Source organism: Cryptomeria japonica, chromosome 8, assembly GCF_030272615.1.
Source record: "Cryptomeria japonica chromosome 8, Sugi_1.0, whole genome shotgun sequence".
In the NCBI taxonomy this organism is placed as follows: domain Eukaryota; kingdom Viridiplantae; phylum Streptophyta; class Pinopsida; order Cupressales; family Cupressaceae; genus Cryptomeria; species Cryptomeria japonica.
In genome coordinates, this window is record NC_081412.1 from 114,046,952 (window position 1) to 114,064,541 (window position 17,590).

A 17,590-nucleotide genomic window follows, 5' to 3' on the forward strand; every position below is an offset into this window, starting at 1 on the left:
ACCATAATTGAAAATATATAGTAAATAAATTAAAAATTATAATTATTTTATTGAATTATTTTAATCACAATCTCTCATATTTTCTCTTTTTCATCTTTTTAAAAATTGATTTAAATATGATAAAAGAAATAAATTGTATTCATTGGCCCACAAATTTTTGAATAATTATAATGTCATTTATCAAATAGAACAATAAATAAAATAAAAAAGTGACAAAAAAATAAGTTTTCATTACAAACATTTTTACAATCAAAATGAAACACGTTAAAAGATTCCATAACTTACATCACACTAATAAGTGTTCACAACTTTCATCAAATAGAATGATAGATAAATTAATTTTGACATTTTAAAAGAAAATTGAGAAAATATATACATTATAATATTTGGTCAAACAATTTTAATTCTACCATCTCATTGATTCATTTGTTACCAACTAATAAAACTTAATGAATGCATTAATATTTTGCATGTGATGAACTAATAATGATTTGAAAATTAATAACATTAAAAATATTAACAAGAGGAATACTTAACATCATTATTAAAATTTTAGCTTTTTTGAAAATTTATGAAAACAAACAAATAAAAGTATTGGGGATCTATATAGGGGCCCAACCTATCCTTAATATAAAGCCAATATAATAATTTTCAAATATAAAAGACATGCAACCATAGGTAAACAATTGCACTCCCTCTTTTCCTTTGTGTTCTTAGATTCATGTGACATTATTGGAACTCTTAATATGTTTGTTTGATTATCGCTAATAGAGTTTCATTTATATGTTGATACACTATCGATTCTTAATTCAAGAGCTCTATAAGAAAACCAAAAGGAGAGAAGCAACCACCAATCTTGAGTTTTATTGGTTTCAAATTTTATTGCACTTGTTGGGGACAATATATTTTAACCTCTTATGATAAGGCTATATTCACTAGCTCTCCTTGTTTATCTTGAAGCCAAAATTTGAAGAATGCTAATAAGAATGAGAGACGCAATGCGTCAAGTTCTTGCCAAATAGTGTGGTTAGTTTAGAGTAGAGGAGCAAAGATGAAGATAGAGAAGGAGAAGAAGATGAAGATATTTATATGCAGAGATAGAGAGAGATAAAGGGATGGATGAAATTATAGAGATAGAGATAAACAGATAGACATACAGAGAGGAAGAGGTAGAGGGAGAGATAAATATAGAGAGAGATCAAGGCAAAGAGATAAGATAGATAGGGAGAAACATGAAGTGTGTGTGAGAGAAAGTGAGAGAGATATAGTTAGAAATAGGGAGGGAGAGATAGGAAGTGTGTGGGCATATGTGTGTGTGTGAGTTAGTGAGAGAGATATGACGATATAGAGAGGGAGATAGATAGAGAGGGACATGGAGAGAGGGAGAAATGTGTGTGTGTGTTCTATGTGGAACATGTGCACAAATATCTCCATGGATTTCTATAAATTTTTATGGAAGTCTACTCAATTAGGGTTATCTTGTCACACTTACTAGAATTATTGTAATATAAAATTGGTGAATACTATCATTTCAAATATTACAAGCCTTGTTATAGCCTTTTGTGCAGTTCAAATAGATTTATAGATTTATGCAATATGTTTATGGATGATTAAAAAAATTGTTCATTAATGTCATTATTTTGGTGTATATGAATGCATAGACATTATATTTGTTTTATCAATCTTTTGTTAGTTTGATTACTAGGATACTGTATTCGATAAATAGGTACCAATTTGGAATTGTCTTGGCCAATCTAAAATCTTTAAAACAATTAAAATAATATTGTTGTAATGTAGGAATAAACCCATTTATCACACACATCCAAATTATTAATATAACTAAGGAAACAACCTTAAGCACATATCAAATGAACTTATTTCATGTGGGTCATACTTGCATATTCATATCAAATATATAGGTAGTTCGTACAACTAATATTGCTTGGCGTAGGGGTAGGTTTGGGCTCAAGTAAGATATATGAATTTGGTTATATCACTTTTTCAAAAAAGAAGCTTGCCTATTATTAGGCTCTTCATAACAAATGCATATATATAAATATTTGTATTTATTAATTCAAATTATTCTAATCAATCTTTCATAAATCATTATGTTTTATACAACATTCATTGATAATTAATATATTATAATCTATGTAATTTACAATTGAATTCTAAAAAAAAAACAAAAAAACAGTGAAACATAATATTTTTCATTATTATCAAGAAAATATACATCTTATTTTAATTAATTTACTTCATTAAAAGAAAATCACTTTATGAAACATAATCTTAAAATAGAAACCATTTTTAATATCTAATAATATATGATAAATCTTTAAATAACAAAATATCATCATCAAATAGTAAAATATCAAAATCAAATGGAAAAAAAGTTTCTTGGTAGAAAAAAAATCACCAAACTTAAAAGATTCAATAAGAAGAATATTCTAGATCTTATGAACTTTCTTTTAGATATTGTTCTATGTAAATAAAAATGGCAAATAGTATGTTGTATCTTCTAATCTATTACCACTACTTCCCTAAATTTATAGGAGGTAAATATTCTTTTCGTTTACGTTATCTAATTTCTAAAATAGGTTGCTCGTTCTCTTTATTCTATGTTTGATATAGACATTTACTGAATACAAATGTACTAGTTATTATTTTTCTTAAGATTGCATATAAAACCACTCAAAGGGTTACCACAAGATATCGGTTATAATGTCATTATATAATTTTGAATTAAATGCATATATTTGGTGATTTATGTTTGAAAAAAATGAATTTTTTACTTACACATATCAATGAGAATAAAAAAAAAAATAGTCTTTTTATAATCATATAAAATAAAAATTAAATTTAGACCATAAACTTTTTGTTCAAATTTTTTAATTCTGTGCATTCATTGGTCAAACTAATTAAAGAAAAAATTCAATGAATGCAATAGTATCTTGCCTTTGATAGGAACTAACTAGGGGAACAACTTACCTCAATGTACTTATTTGCAATGTAAAAGAAACAAGAGAAATAAATGACATATTTGATTGTCCTTTAGTTGAAATCATTTTCTATAGATACTCTTGATTTATATCCACATTTACCTCCATAGAACTTCACACTCTTTTATTGATAAATTAGAGTGGTAAGCACCTTGCCACCATGCAACTAGCTTGATTGTTTTGGGTTTCCCTAGAGAACACTTAGAAACAACATGACCTACTAAGAAACATCTCTTGCAACAAAAAGAGACATTTTCATAGTCTTTAGCTTGTTTTTTATCAATCTTTTTTTTTAACTATTTTTTTTGATGAATAAGTGTGCATGATTCTATTATGCCCGTTAATGGTCCTTCAAGGGTTAATCCTTTATAGAACTCGAGATCATATGATCAATGGATATCACCTGAGGTAGGTTGGATCAAAATAAACTTTGATGGAGCCGCACGGGGCAATTCGAGACAGGCAGGGGCCAGATGTGTTGCTAGGGATCATAAGGGGACCATACTGGCAACCAGTTGTAAGGCCTAAGAGAAACAACAAACAACATAGCTGAAGTGAATGCAACACTTCTTGCCATTCATTTGGCGAGAAGGTTGAAGCTGAGACACCTACATTTAGAAGGTGACTCCAAAATCATAGTGCAGACGATTGCTAAAGGCAATGCGACACATTGGCAGATTGATAAGATGGTGCATGTAATTAACAATCATTTGAAGGAATTCCCAAGATTCAAAATCTCTCATTCATAACGAAACAAAATGACATTTCCTTATGGAGTGTACATCATATGAAGACATTCACAACTAGTTTGGGAATGAATTAAAAGTAGATAGTCTGAATGAGCTTTTTGAAGAGTCAAGACTTCACAAAACAACAAACCTCTTAATCAAGATTCACAAGAGAAGATCCAGCATGGAAAATAATTTGAAACTGGGATAAGTGAACCTGTGGGTCCCTTAGACCATTGGGTCTCATGGACGTCATTAGAACTCATTCATTCATGTTAGAAGGGAGGCAAACCAGGAAGTCGATGAGTTATCCAAGGTGACAGTTGACCTAACACAAGGAGAGTACAAGTGGAATGTTAGTACCACACAGGAAATGGTAAGGAATTAATGTTGTCTCTATCCCAATTGCTGACATTAATGAAGGGCCGACAACCAAGTTGTTGGCCAATAGTCCATGATGCGATGTGAAAAACTTGATCAATCGATATAATTGCTAAGGAAGGTGGGAAGTGTGAATGTCACATCTCTCAGTACGACAGAGGAGGTGGCAAGTAGAATTTGCAGAGAATGCATTTGAGAGGAAATAGGCGGCGGGTTAACAAACGACTCCATCACAACACATTAATTCCAAGCATTAATGTCCAACCAATTCACACACAGGAGGTGTGAAGACCAAAAGATCTTTGCATGAGGCAAATCGCCTAAGGCCAAGCAAGTTTCTAAGTCTACATGAAAGACAAAAAGTGGGGAGCGATTTTTAGGCTGGAAGGACAAAGGAAACATTCATGGGAGCGATTGGTATTGACTTCAACAAAAACTTAAGTTGGGAAGGGTGCAGAAACAAGAGAGTTTTGGGAGGGTGGAAAGCGTTTTAAGCCTTTCAGAATAGGTGTAGAGAGGCTGAGTTATGGGACTGGAAGACCTTTCAAATTCTTTTTGGTCTTTTAGGGCTTCTGATTGTCCTTTATGGTTGTGAAGTGTGGGGCAACAATACTTCTATCGTGCAATGGAAACAAATTAAAAAAATTAAAAATGTTTGATTACAAACAAGTTCAAGCTTAAAAATTCAGTATCTTATAACATTATGTTGAGTGAAGTGAGGGCAACACCAATTGAGGCTATTTATATGATGAGACTCATAAGTTATTTAAAAAGAATCGAGAGAATGGATGAGGACCGATGGCCTAGGATTGTCTTTAATGATACTCTATGCAAAAGAAAGAAGACTTGGATGCAACAAAATAATAAATGGTTAAGTAAATGGAACATCTACTTGAACGCGTGCCCCACCAATAGCAAGGAGATAAAAGCATTTGTTATAGACAAGTTTCGTAGTGCACTTGGGATAAAAACCTTGGGAGAAAGAAAAAATACTATATTGAAGAGTTTAACCCCACTTGTAATTATCAACAAAAGACGTACATATGGGCCAATATTCCTTGGAGAGCCAAAATCCTTATTGCTCAATTAAGAACTAATTCTCACTAGCTTCGTAGTGAAACCGGTCATTGGAAAAGACCTAAAGAAGATTGGGAGGAGAGAGTGTGCATTCTCTGCTCAACGGGTAAAGTGGAAACAGAAAAACACTTCATTTTAGAATGCAAAGCTTTCAAGGACAACAAGGACAACTATATTAACATCTTGATAGATAACTCTTGGGACAATATTTTCAGTGAGGGAATTGTTGAGAAGATGGGAACACTTATCATCATGTTGCATAAGAAGATAGCTTAAATGCAGAAGGCAATCAATGCTTAATCCAGTGCAGTTGGCAGTTTTGTCCCATAGGCTATATTTAGTCTCGTGAACGTTAAAATAATTATTTCTTCTTCTTCTTGACCAGAAGTACTGTGTTTGAGAAGATTTAGAGAGTAGAAAAAACATAGCAGTGGAGGAATGGAGGCCAACTTATCGATGAGAACGAACAAGCAATAGGTGGCATTTTGGGGAAGGATAACAAACAAACGAATGGCAAACATCTTTTTGTTTGAAGACAAAACATTCATAACAAGGGTAAAGATAATTCTGGGAGATGAGTATTCAAGTATTGAACAAATGAAAACATGGGTGGCTGCAAGAAGTTGAGTCCCACTTTTGGGCAAAAAGTGAAAAAGTGGAAGTGTTTTCTCTGTTTTTCAAATTTTTCGTCGATTGATGTCAAAATTTGATGCACTTAAATTGAATCTCAAAAAAATTTAGTAATAGAAAATGTAGTGCTCGGAGTCTACTTTTCAAATATCTAATTTATTTTAATACCCACATGGTAGAAATCACCTTTTAGTAGGCACGTTTAAAAACCAGTTTTTCAAAATGCCTGTTTCAGGACCATACCACACGTGTATGACCACCCTTTTTTGATGCAAATAAATGAATTTTTTCAAATACTTCTGGGAAACGATACCCAAGACACCAAATATTGATGAGAATATTTTTGCATATTTTTTTATTGAATTATTATTTTTTATTAATTTTTAACTGACAATAAAGTATATTTTCAAAACATCGGGTGTACGACCACCATAATTTGATGAAGATTTCATATTTTTCAATTTTTTTTTTAAATTCAAAAGAATTGTATGTCGATTGATGCCATATAATTTATTTTTCTAAAATCCTAAAAACAAAAAAGTTATTAAAGTTTTAGTGTACCTTGGTATTTTAGGTTTAGGTTCCACTTTTGATTAATAAATAATACAAAAATAGGAAAATTAATCTTGTCACTATGAAATTTACATTTCTGAAATCAGGACGTTGAAAAATCTAATGGATTTTCGTTTCGTCAAAAAATTCAATCAGAAAGGCCCTCAAAAAATTAGGCCAAGGTAGAAATTTGATGTCATTTTACCTTAGTCATTTTTGGGAGGTCCAAGCATAGGCTTGGTGGGACCAAGCCTATCCTGAAGCAAAAAATAATGCTAAGGGTTGTTTCCTGCCCCTAATTTTAACAAACGGACCTGTTTCATTAAATAACGGGCACTTGTTTATGAAAAGATCCATTGGGCCAGAATCTGTCCCACAAGCACAAATCCCAATGATTGAATGATTTTTCAATCATTGCTTGACATGTATGATTTGCAAAGAGAATGTTTTGATTAATCATTCTCTTTTTTTGTCTTATTGTCGATTTGGTAAGGAGATCGATTCAAATTCAAAATTTGGTGCAGCCAGGGGATCAAATCAATGCAGGAAGAGGCAAAGGAAGGTTCTGACAATTGAGGAGATTGCAACAAATAGGGAGAAGGAGGCAATACGTCAACGAGAGAGAAGATCAAGAATGAGACAAGGAGCTTCAAGTTCCACAATCATTTCAGAAGAGGAGAACATCAATGAGACCATAAATGCCGACGAAGGAAACACAATAGAAATATTTAATTCAGGTGCATCTTCTAATCCATTATTGGATACATGTATGTTTTCACAACCCTATGTTTTTTCTCATGAAGAAATTGGTGATTTAGTAGAAGCAGGTTACTTATTGAATCAAACTCCAATTGAAAATCAAACCCCAAATGAAATTATAACTCAAGTTGAAACTGGAATTGAAATCCAAATTGAAACCCCAAATGAAACTAGATCTCAACTTGAAACTAAAATTGAAACCGAATTAGAAACTCCAAATGAAATTGAAAATCCACCTGCAACTAAAACCAATAATGTGTATGTAGACATGGAAACACCAATTGAAAATGAAACATGTTTGAATGATAATCAAACGAATGAAAATTTTGAAATTAAAAGTGGTGTACTAGACAACCTTCCTGGCTTGGTTTCATGGAGACAGATTAGGACACATGCAAATAGATTGTTTAGACATTTTTTTTATAATAAGAAATTTAGGTTTCAATGTCAATTAATGGTATAACTAATTAAAATGACTAAAATGCGAAAAGTGATGAAGAAGTTAGGCTTTTATGTCAAACCCAAGAAGAAGGATGAGTCTTTAAAACGAGTTGTATCGACTGTCGCTAGCGCCTTTGATACAATCGAAAAGAAAAGTCGTTCTAAAGATAAAAATGCGGTACAATGGACAATAACAACAACTTTAGTAAGCCAAACAACTTATAATAAAATAATGATGAGTAACATAAGTGGATATCTTAATATTCATCATAAAACTTTGTCAAGAGCTATAAAAAGAAGAGTTAATTTTGAAAGTGATCTGGCAAACAAATTGTGGACTTTTAGTGGTAGACTACCAAGGTCTGATATGAAACTTATTGGTGAAGTCAAAAATTTGATCGAAAAATTCTGGCACGATAATACAAGAGTATCACCTAATGTTAGAGATGTTCTTAAATTAAGAGTTGGGTCAAAAATTCGTGATCCACATCCAAAACACCTATTGGACATGACTCAAACTGAATTGTACAATTTTTTTTTGGATGATAAGGTGTTGACTATTAGCATTTGTCAAAGGTCTTTTGAAAAGTGTAAACCTTGGTATATTCGAATTAACAAGGAAAGAGTCACATGTTGTTGCAAAACTCATGTTCAATTTCGCTACCATTATGATGTATTTCGATATATATGTGTTACCATGCATAGTAATGGAATGTTCCAAGAATGTGGTATAAATATACCACCTGAAACTATAAAGGAGTTTATATCAAGTTTGTTTTGCAACCCACCAAATGAGCAAAATTTTCTTTTCAATGCATGTGATATATGTGGCAATCTTGCATTGTTGGATGAATGTTTGCATGAAAATCTTTCAAATGATTTTGGACAACAATTAGTTGATGTTAAAAGATTTAAAACTGTTGAGTATCCACTGAAGGATGGAAAGGTTGGAAGACGGTGTGATCTAATCACTGAAAAAGTTAGTGTTCATGCATTTATGAATGAATTTAAGAGTAACATCGTAACTAAATATGTTAAACACACTCAAAATGCTAGATGGCTCGATGGTCAGTTTTGAATATGTAAGGATACATGTCCTGTTGGTAGTATACTTTTGGTCGTTGACTTTGTAGAGAACTACACGCTTGCACCACAAGATGAGGTCCAATCACAATACTACAATTCAGTGCAAGTATCGATTTTTGTCCATATTGTCTATAGGCATGCACCAAATAGTATAAAAGAGGATCGTAAAATTTTGAGAGAGTACCATTTCTATATGAGTGATAATAAATTGCACTCATCTGAGATTGTCCAGTATTGCTTCAAGACCTTTTTTCAAAATTTGAGGGAGAGAGAAATTCAGATGACACAACATCTATTATGGTCTGATAATTGCACAGAGCAATTCAAGAATGCTAGAATGTTTTATTGGTTGAGTAGGATTCATAAGAAAACTAATATCAAACACGTGGAGTTTTTTTGAGGCTGGACACGAGAAAGGAGAACATGATGGTGCCGGTGTGTGAAGAGAGCCCTTTGCAGAGAGCAACTCAAATTCAAGGAAAAGGCTAAATTTAAAAATGCAAGTGCAATTGTAGATTGGTGTAGTGCAACTTTATCCACATGATCAAGTCAGAACTCTACAATTAGACATTTCTTCTGGCTAGTTAAAGAGGAGAATATCCTTCCAAGATATGATTGTGATACAATCAATGGGTCAACGAGATGACATTCATTTAAGAGTTCTAATTCTAACACTTGGACTATATGGACTAGAGAGCTTGCATGTTTTTGTCAATTTTGTGTTGCAGGTGAATGGGAAGAATGCGAGAATACGGAATGGGTCAAAGAATGGCAACACAAATCCTTAACACCTAGTGAGACACAATATCAAGATGTTAGAAGAAATGAAGACCCAGATCATGCATTTACATCAGAAGATTATGATCGTGTTTCAGACCTCATACAACCTGGTAATTTAATTCAATTTATTGTTTATAACTTTAAATTATATATTTTTATGTATTGTCATATAATTTATGATTGTATTTGAATTATAAATTCTAACAAGTTTTATTTATACATGTACTTAAATTTGTTTTCTAGGACATGTGTATGCTGTTGCTGCACCTGAGGATAATGATGAGTAGGTTGAGTATTGGCTAGCTAGATGTGTAGAACCTAAGAAAAAGTTGATATGTGATCAAGTAGATGATGATGGTTTTCAGTATCCAGTTGGGTTTGTTGTGGTAGTTGGCACATGGCTACGCAAATACTTAACAAGAAGGAATGTCTTACCAGCTTATGAAGACTACCAATTAGAAAAGAAGATTATACACTATTCTCATTTGGTGGTGGCAACAAACATCAAATTAGAAAGATACAAAGGTAGACCTGCTAATAAGGTATTGTGGACACTTTCAGTAGAAGAGCATGAGGCAATCATAGACACATTGCAGAAGAGAGAGGATGCAGATGGTACATTAGGTTGAATCCGATTTATATGCATGTAAGTTTGTGTTAATTGTGTGAATTCTTTTATATTTAATCATGATAATTGGTTTTCTTTGTCCCTTTAACATTGTATTTGTCTACATTTGATACAATTTTTGTTTCATAAACAACATTGTATTAGTTATCTTCTTCTTAATGTTATTTTGTGTACATTGTAATTGTGTTACAATCATTCTAATTTTTTATGATATATTTATTTTATCGTAATCTCTTCATAGATTAATTGTAAGTTCTTGATTTTATTATTATTTTAAGAATAGGAGTTATTGTAAATTGGGATAATTATTTTATTGAATTATAAAATGTTGCACTATAATATGATCAATCACAATGTTAAAATATAAAGTCATAAATAGATCATATATAATCACTAGAGGGCACCAAATGACAAACCAACATCACATATATATAATCACTAGAGGGCGCCAAATCACATAGGAAGACCCGATATCATAATAGCAATGAAATGACATAATAAAAAGTCCTATATATAATCACATAACAATTCTTGATGACATAATAACAAGTCTTGAAAAAATAATAATAAGGAAATGACATTACAACAAGTCCAAATAACATAATAACAAAACAACATCACATATATAATCACTAGAGTGCGCCAAATCACATAACACGACTTGATATCATAATAGCAACAAAATGACATAATAAAAAGTCCTATATATAGTCACATAACAATTCCTGATGACATAATAAAAAGTCTTGAAAAAATAATAACAAGGAAATGACATTAAAACAAGTCCAAATAACATAATAACAAGTCCCAGGATAACATAACAAGTGTCATCATAAAAAGTCCATAATACAATAACATGACATGATCTAAAATATATAATCTAAGAACTCGCGTGCATCTCATATGCAGTCCTCTTCACTCCACTGGAAGGTGGCTGAGATGAATCATCCTGCTGCATGTGGTCCTGAGATGCACCATCCTATGTGTGTGCAGTATCAGTGTCTCCACCCTCCTATACATTATTAAAATATTTTACATGAGAAGAAGATTTAACATGAGAAGAAGTTACTTGCATAATTCACTTATAAAGTAATTAAATACTAAAAATTTAAAATAAATTACCATACAACCGTGCTCTACAATGCCCTCACTGGTATGTGGAGGTCCACTATCATGAACAAGAAAAGTGGTTGTAGTCAAGTCCTGCAAAAAAAACATTGTAGATCAATTTTGATAATCCCTATAAAAGCCAGGTACACGATATAAACAAATTAAAAATTATTTTTCTAATCATCACCATAAATGACAATGTTGACGGTTGTATCTAGCTCAATCCCATAGCCATACCAATACTGGTAGTGGTATCGACCTGAACAACATATATAAAGCATGAATCAAACTTGTATATATACATAAATTATAAAGTATATATATAGACTACAAGTTTATCGCAGAAAAAGCATACATATGGTGTGTCATGTGCAGGAAAAGTAAGTGATGGGTGAAGGCGTACATGTGATGCACCATCAAACAATCCAGAAACCTACAATTTCAAAAAATAACGAACATGAATAAGAGTTGTACATAAATTAGTAAGCATATAAACACTTCAAATTAATGGATGAAAAACATACCAGTGGTATATGAGGCTGAGCCTCAGCAGTCAACAGGTCACCTGAAGAACTACCCACCTCGGTGCTACACGAAGCAACCTACAAAATTGAAAAAACATATCATACACATCATTACATTAAAATTTTTATTGTTTATTTTAAATGTACATATCAATACAATGTATCTAGATGAAAGTGCATACCGTAAATGGGGCACCGACATCTCTAGGTATCAAGGTAACATGATGTCTGTTCCTCAATGATGTGGTATGATCCATCCTCTATTTAGAAAAAAATGACTCATGTTATGGTTCATATGTGTATATATAAGGAATTTAATATTGCACTGTAAATTATATAAATAAATTTGTACCTCTTAGGTTGATCATCGTCTGCCCATAGGAGATCTGTAAAGTTCTGATGCCAATAGTTAGTAAGATGAGGGGGGGGGGGGGGGTGGGGTGAATCATAAAAACTTAATCTTCAATATATTCAACAGATTCAACCTCAGTAGCTTATACTTCAGAATACATAACCAAAACTGTAAAACATTCAAGCTCACGAATAGATAACATCACAACACATATAACACCAGATTTAACATGGAAACCCAAATAGGGAAAAACCACTGTGGGATTTCGGACCCACTAAGAAATATACCCTTCTAGAGTATGCTCGGTTAAAAGCAAATCCTATTAAAGATTACAAACACATTGCTAGATGTGACCCGGTTAAGGGATTTCCCTCAGACTTGTTAGAGTCTTGCACTTTGTTAGAAGTGACCTTGTCAAAGGATTTCAAACACTCATTTAGAATGTTACCTTGCTAGAGGGTTTACAAATAAGACTGTTAGGTCCACTCGGTTAAGAGATTTCCTATCACTTACAAAACAAATAACAGTAATAAATCATATCTGCAACTTCACATCTGAAATGCTAAAGCAGATTCTATTTTCTCAAAACAATCTTGTCATAAGACTTATCTAGTCCCTTGTTGGGCTTCTCAATCTATTCTTCAATCAGATCTTCAAGCTTCTAAGCTCGGTAAACAATCCTATAGCATCACTGTGCATACATTTGCCCGCATACATTGTTTATCAACAATTCCTTATTTATAAACAATTTCTAACCGCTTAATCTCCTTGATCACATTTCCCATGATCAATGTTAGCCATCAGATCATTAAATTGGACTAGGTTCAATGAATCCTTTGATTTGAAAATGTTTTACCTCACCTTGGAACTTGCATTCCTTCCTAGGAACTTGTGCTAGGTTATTGCGGTTCAATCTGTGCTGTAGATTTTCCTCTTAATTTTTCATTGCCGTAGATCCTTAACAAAAACTTCTTGCGCGACATACCAATCATTTATTCATCTCCAGCTCATCAACATCCTTCATTAAATAATGCTTTTATCCATCCAATGCGATCTATTATAACTTGGCTATTACTCGATTAATACCAAACTTCGCTCGATAGACATTCTGCCTTCTTTAACCGATATCGATAACCTTAGGGTTTCCAACTAGGTACCTTAGGGTTTACCAACTAGGATCCTTGCTCGGTGACATAATACAGTATTAAACTTATAATCAACATCATGTGTAGGATATCAAAACAATCAAAACAACATGATCTCATCATTGTCTAACTCGGTAATAGTTGGCCATTGAATAACTTATTTCTCCCCTTTATTATCACATTCTTTTTGTGTCACTTATCGACCTCCTAATACTCATCAACACATACTTCTCAAGATATGGCAACATCATACTGAATCTGAAAATCAATTTCTTGACATCAATGACAAAACAATATTATTAAAACAGTAATTATCCTTCTTCAGTTATATCAATAATCTCCAACAACCTTCTCAATATCCTTATTGAAATGCCAACAATCTCCTTTCTATTGTAATGCCAACAATCTCCCCCTTTGGCATTGATGGCAAAACCAACTTTAAGTGGCAATACCAACTTGATTTATTCCAACTGATTCAGATTCATATTGCGGTTAGACTTTTCCTGTTATCCTTGAGCTGTTTAAATCTTCTCTTGACCGTCTTCTCCCCCTATCATTAGTCTTTTGTTATTTTCTCCATTTTGTCTTCTCCCCCTTTCACAACAATGCCAAAAAGAAAAAAAACTAATTCATGATTTCTTCCTTGGTGAAGTAATTTCCTTGCAGTTTTATTCACGGTCAAAGCATCTTGTCTCCAATCACTATTACCTGCACACCTTTAGAAAACCTCCTAAAGTGCGTAAATCAGCATCAATCCACAAATACTATTCTATGGAGTCATCGAATTGATGCTTTCACCGAAATTTGTCAGTGAGTAGAAGATAGGGGTAGGACCCCTAACTTGCTTCTGAGATACTCAAAAGTGTCCCTTGGCAGTGGCTTTGTGAAGATGTCTGCTATTTGCTTCTTTTAACTGATAAATTCCATCACAACTTTCTTCTCTTGAACTTCTTCTCTGAGATAATGATACTTTATAGAGATATGCTTTGTCTTAGAGTGCATTACCGGATTCTTTGAAATGTTAATGGCACTAGTATTATCACAGAATATAGTTACTAGCTCGGTAACTTTCTCATTTATACCTTCCAACAGTTGCTTCACCCATGCTATATTTGTACAATTCAATGCTGCAGCGACATATTCAACTTCAGCTGTTGACTGTGAAATGCATCCTTGTTTCTTGCTAAGCCAACTTACTAGTCTATCTCCCAAGAAGAAAGCTCCACCACTTGTGCTTTTTCTGTCATCAATGTTTCCTGCCCAATTAGCATCATTATAAACTTTTAAATCAAAATCATTCCTCTTTTCATATACTAAGCCATAATCTTCAGTGCCTCTCAGGTATCTGAAAATTCTCTTGATTGCTGTCATATGGGTTTCTTTGGGATCTACAGAAAATCTTGCAACTATTCCTACTGCATTTGCTATATCTGGCCCGTTGTGAACAACATATTGCAACTTTCCAATCATAGATCGGTAAAGTGTCTCATCAACAGATGCAGATTCATCATTCTTTGATAGTTTACAGTTAGTAGTCATAGGAGTACTTACAGGTTTATAATCCTCCATTCCAAATTTCTTCAAGATTTCCTTTATGTACTTGGATTGAGTAATGAAAATCTCATCTTTCATTTGTAGTATTTGTAAACCTATAAAATACTTTATCTCACCGATTAATGACATCTCAAATTCTTTGCACATTTCATTTCCAAAGTTCTTGCATAAGGAGTCATTACCACAAAAAATAATATCATCAACAAATATGACTGAGATTAGTATTCCATTGTCCTCATCATTCTTCATGTACATATTGCTGTTTTCACTTGTCCTTATAAATCCAATCTTGATCAAATAAGAGTGCAGTCTTTCATACCATGTTCTAGGTGCTTGTTTCAGACCATATAAAGCTTTGTTCAATTTACATACCTGATCTTATTCTTGTCTTCAACAAATCCTTCAGGCTGTTCAATATAAATTTCTTCTTCTAGTATACCATTCAAAAATGCAGATTTAACATCCATTTGATATACCTTGAAATTTTTGAAAGCATCATATGCCAAAAATGTTCTTACTCCCTCAAGTCTAGCCACAGGTGCAAAAGTCTCACCATAATCTATTCCTTCTTCTTGAGCATAACCTTTGCAAACTAGTCTTGTTTTGTTTCGAATGACCTCACCTTTTTCATTTAGCTTGATTCTGAAAATCCACTTTGTACCGATTACATTTTTGTCCTTCGGTCTTGGGACCAATATCCATGTTTCATTCTTCTTGATTTGATCAATCTCTTCTGTCATAGCATTTACCCAATCTCCATTGTTAAATGCCTCTTTTACTATTCTCAGTTCAAATTCAGATATCAGACATGTGTTCTGTCTCAGTTTGTTCCTTGTCATCACTAGATCATCCTTATCTCCTATAATCTGACTTGATGCATGATTTCTTCTGACATATTTGGCTAATATAGGCTCGGTAGGCTATGTATGATCTTCTTCATCACTCGGTAACTGGATATTATCTTCATTTTCTTCAACAACTTTCTCGGTAGGACTTATCGGTTGAACATAAACAAATTCTTCATAATTTTCTAGTTCTTTGGAATTTCCTTCATCATTTCATTCTGCAAATTCATCAATTTTCACATTTGCACTTTCTACTATTTTGTTAGATGATTTGATTAGACTTTTAAATGCTTTACTTCTAGAAGAATAACCAAGAAAAGTTCCTTCCTTGCTTTTTTGATCAAACTTTCCATTGTTGTCATCTTTGTGAACATAACATCTACTTCCAAAGATTTTAAAATAACTTACATTAGGTTTCTTGTCATACCAGATTTCATATGGTGTCTTCATAGTTCCTTTCTTCAGTTGTACTCGGTTCAGGGTGTAAACTGCAGTGCTGATTGCTTCTCTCCAAAATGTTTGAGGTACCCTCTTTTCTATCATCAGGGTTCTGACACAGTCTACAATTGATTTGTTTCTTCTCTCAGCTATCCCATTTTGTTGTGGAGTTCTCGGTGCAGGCACTTTCCTTTTTATACCATGATCATTGCAAAATAATTTAAATTCATCAGAAGTGAACTCTCCTCCTCTATCAGATCTAAGACATTTCAGCTGTCTTCCTGTTTCATTTTCAACTCTTGCCTTGTACCATTTAAACATTTGAAAAGTTTCTGATTTTTCTTTTAAAAACATAACTGACATCATCCTTGAGTAATCATCCACAAATAATATGAAATATTTATCACCATAATAACTTTAAACTTTCATGGGACCACAAAGATCAGTGTGTACTAGATCTAAAATTCCTTTAGAAGTGTAGGACCTACTTGTAAAGCTTGATCTTGTCATCTTACCCATCTGGCATCCTTGACACATAGCATTCTCAGGTTTTTCCAAGCTCGATAGACCTCTTACTTGGCGCTTCATCTTATTTTGATCAGATTATCAAAATTTACATGACAAAACCTTTTATGCCATAACCAGGTATCCTCTATTTTTGCATATAGACATTTGTTCCGAGTTGAGTCAAGATGAAATGTATTACCTTTTGTTTGTGTCCCGGTAGCAGCCAGCTTTCCATGTTTATCATGAACTTTGACACATCTCTTCTGGAATTCTATTCGGTATCCTGTATTGTTTAGCTGTGCTACACTCAACAAATTGTATTTCAAACCTTCAACCTAGTATACATCATCACATTTAGCATTGTCAAGAAGTGTTATAGATCCTTTACCTTTCACCGGACATGGTGCATCATTACCAAATCTTACATATCCTCCATCATAGTCTTCTAATTTAACAAACTTGTGTTTATCACCTGTCATGTGATGTGAGCATCCACTATCTATGATCCAAGAATCATTATTATTTACATGAGATATTAGGACTTTTTCTTCATACCTTTCTTCATCTGATCCATCTTTAATAGCCACATAAACAACTTCCTCTGTATCAGTTTCATCAGATTTATCATCGTTGGGTTCCTCATCAGCTACTAGGCATGTCTTTCTATCTCTCCTTCTGAAGTCTCGGTGTCCTCTGTAGTGATTGTCTTTATGTCTGTCTTCTCGGTATTCTCTCTTTTCACTAGATTCTTTGTCAAGGCAGTTAGAAGCCATATGTCCTATTTTATCACAATTGAAACATTTCAAAGGTATCTTTCCTTTATACTTACCTTTGCCTCTCGATAACCTTCTAGCTAATAGTGCTTCAAACTCTTCTTGCTTTCTGATTTCCTCATATGGTTTGTGTACTTCTTCCATGTTTTTATGAAATCTCTCACTTGCTCCACTGTGATTTCCTTCAGAATACTTATTCATTCTATCATTATAGTCATCAGATTCACCAATATGAAAAGAACTGAATGTAGATTCTACTTTATTTACCGAAGATCCACTGT